Here is a 3866-nt window from a genome sequence, read left to right on the forward strand (position 1 = left end):
CGGGAGGGCCATGAGCAATGGCTGCAGTCCTAGAAAAAGCATAGTTCAGAGCTCTGAGGTAGACTGTGCTGTAGGCACAGTCTCTCCCGGGGGCCTTTCTCTTTGCTGTTCTTCCATACCCTAACTTTTAAGTTTCTTATGCTTCTCTACTCAGCCATTTCAGGAGGTCTCTCAGATCCAGTTGTAGCAGCGAAGACCTGCAGCCTCGGCCACTGCGGAGGCTGCTGCAGAAGGATCAGTCGAGCCAAGGAGTTTGAGGCTGGTCTTGGCAGATAATGAGGTCTCATCTCTAAAACAAAAAATGCCTTCATTCCTTTGAGCCATACTAGGGAGATGGACTATCAGGAAACACTGCCAAGGTAACTTCCCAATAGGCATTACAGAATCTCTATCGCTATGTGCTTTTTCCATCTGCTCCAACCCGACTTGGTTCAAACGCCATCTCACGAGCAGGCCTTACTCGGACTCTCACCAGAACACAAAACTCCCCATGGCCTCTACGCTCCATTCTTCTTTGGGGCCCAGGTTCGTGTCTTTGCTTATTAGCCTTCTCTACACGCCGCAAATCATCGTCCTGATGGGCCTCCCTGTCAGTTTTGCTCAGCCACGAAAACAATTCACTCACCTGCCTCACTTGTCAACGCTACCGACTTAGGAGTTCTCCCTCCTGCTTGGCTGCGAACACTTCAGCAAGAAACAATACCTAAAATGCTGCAGCTATCGCAGACAGAAAGTGTGTCGATCTTCTCATGTGGGTGCTATTCGCAAGCCCAGAACATTGCCGTTTGTAAAGTCACAAGGTGCTTGGAACCTTAATGTTGCCTTCGACACCAAACACACGGTAGGAGTACAGTCTCCTCTGCTACATGTTCAACAATTAGAGCCAGAACACAAACAGACGCTTTTGTGTGAACGTTGGAGTATAAAGGGAGCTTTTTCTAAGTTGGTGTGATAAAGCTCTGGGCCCTAGCACTGAATACAGGAATCCAGAGAGCTGAAAATGAGCTCCTTAAGGTCTGAGCCTTGACTTCTTGGATCTGAATTTCCGCTGCTTGCTGAAAGGTTCTCTGAAAGGTTTTGTGGCCTCCCGAAGTGGCTGGGATGAAGTAGACCAGCCAGGAGCACTGTTAAAGATGCCTGCCAAAGTAACCAGCTGCGTGAGGCCTGAGTGCCCCAAGGCAAACAGACAGACAGGCTCTGCTGGAAGGGCAGCCGTTCAGTCTCTCAGAGGCCCATTCCCCCTGCCCAAAGTACTGCTTCCCCTACTTCAGACCATCAGCTCCTTGAACCATGGAGAAATCTAAGGAAAGCAGAGGGGGTCCCAGGAAGGCCCACATTTCAGTCCTGCTGGCTGTGCAGATAAAAGCCAGCAAGCAACCGAGTACCTGAACCAGCTAGCCCGCCCACGTTCCCATGGCCTTCCCTATAGCGCTGTGCAAGGGTAAGGATGGGCAGCCCTTTCAAGAATGGAGGGAGTTCTCAAATTATCCGTGCTATGGAGAAACCGAACCTCTACACAGCTAGTCAGCAGGGTCCGGTACCAACTTCACCTGGCAATGTAAAAAAGAAAGGAGAGTTCCATGAATACGTTCTTCCGTTTGATAGTCTCTGTCTACAGCGTAATCTCATGATTTCATTAGTTATTTCACTGGTGGTTCCACATTTAAAAAAAAAAAAGAAAGAAAGAAAAAGAAGTTTAGATTTTAAGTACATAACTAAACACACAAAATCGTTTCCTTCGGTGTTTTTATCATAGCAAAACCAAAACCAAAACAAAACAAAACAAAACCATCCAGCAGCCCTTGAGAACACTGCATCCATCCCCAGCAGGAATTACATGCACATGTGGAGGACGCCTATGCCTGAGTACAACTCAAACTGGAGCTGCAGAGTGATATCAGCGAGGTCTCCTTTTGTTTGAAGAGATGCGCATTTATCTCAGTTTTGTATAATAATCTCTAGAAGAAGAGCTACAAGCTTCCCAGGAGAGATTGTGGGAAAGTTTATTTTTCCTGTTTTGTTCACTCCTGTGTAAAATAAAATCTCCTGTGCAAATATAGGACGCAACAAGCATCCTATATTTATACAAACAAAAATCCGTGTGTGTGTGTATGTGTGTGTGTGTGTGAAGTTCCCTAAGCCTGGGGCACAAAGAACTCTAATGTAACAGGTAGCGGATAACGATATATTATGTGTTACTATAGTGTCTATAGGACAGACTATTGCCACTTCATAAGAAGTTCGTAACCCTAAAATTTGAAAATCCAGGTCACTGACAGAAAAGCAGCCTCTTTGCTTCGGAGGGAAAAAAAAAATCCTGCCACAGTCTATTGTTAAGTCCACACTAGAGAAACACTGAGAGCAGATCCCACAGCATGGGCTTGTGTGGTAAGTCTGGGTGAGAACTGCAGAGAGTGAAGAGTCCTCCTCAGAGTGAAGAGTCCTCCACAGAGTGAAGAGTCCTCCTCAGAGTGAAGAGTCCTCCACAGCCCAGCCTCTCCTCTGACCCTCTACCCACTCTCCCCTCAAGGCTAGCCTTGATACCCTACAAATCACTTCTTTCCCCTTTCTTTCTTGTTCTTCATGATGGGGCAGTTGGTTGTAAATGACGGAATCTGTTGGAAGGGAAGGAGTGAGGGATGGAAGGTGTACAATGCCAAGGTGCATTGATCCTCTGCCGATCACTTGTGAAATGCTCACTGAGATCCCCCGATGGAGAGATGCACACTGCTACCCCTCCACATCTGACTGTTCTAAATACAGCCCACAAGGAAAATAACTTTAATAAAGAAAATAAAACGCTATGTTTCTGACAGAAATCACTTGAGCGTTCTAACTGGCCACTCTGCTGAGAAAGAACTAAATCACTAGGGTTCGTCTTTTTTCCCCCCTTCCTGCGCTTGTAGCAATCCTGTAGAGGATAAATTTAAATGAGCATTTCTCTGCTGCCATCTTGTGGATTGTCTAGGAAAAGCAACCAAAGCCTGGTCGACGTGAACCTGCCAATAAAACAAAACAAGAAAAGGTCTTTTTGATTACTTAAAGTCATTAATTTGATAGAACAAAGCATAAGTTAATCTATGTAAGAAACCATTTATAATATATAAACCTCCTCCAAAGAAAAATGTTTATGCCTGCCAGCGAGATGGCTCAGTAAATAACAAACATTCCTGCCAAGGCCTGAGACAGTAGGAGATGGACTCACACAAGTTGTTCTCTAACCTCCCAATGCAAACTGTGGCATGCATACGCATGTATGCCCACGCACACACAGGGACATATACACACAGAAATACATGTGGGTGCACATACACACACACTAAAAGTAAATAATGCATCAACTGGAGAACTAAAGAAGATGCTGGGAATACCGCACTTCTACTTATCTCCTCACTTCTCCTTCACAGCAAATCTGGAAAGCATGCAGGTTTCCCATTTGGGAGGAATGTAGCAAAATCTTCAAGGGGAGCTTTGTGTGTTCTTCAGAATCCCATGAATGGGACCTAACACTCATTTTTCCATTCACACACTGCCACCTGTCCATATCTTTCATTCCTCAGGCACAGAATCAAGAAAGGTGGAAGAGTGGATAAACATATGCCTATTTTTGTAATTCAGATGGCTCAATGGAGGAGGAGGGCAGGGATCATGTCTTCTGCAGCTCTGAAACTCTACTCTGTTAGACTCCATATGAAAGATATATAGACTATTGGCTAGACCCGAGAGAAGTCCGCATCACACACGAGAGGGGGAAAGACACCTAGTTAAATTAAAATTTCAGATAAACAGCAATTGAATATGTTTATATGAAAAAATATCCTTGTGTTATTTACTGAAAACTTAAACTTCTTTTTTTTTTTTTTTTT

Source organism: Mastomys coucha, unplaced genomic scaffold (genome assembly GCF_008632895.1).
Source record: "Mastomys coucha isolate ucsf_1 unplaced genomic scaffold, UCSF_Mcou_1 pScaffold17, whole genome shotgun sequence".
Classification (NCBI taxonomy): domain Eukaryota; kingdom Metazoa; phylum Chordata; class Mammalia; order Rodentia; family Muridae; genus Mastomys; species Mastomys coucha.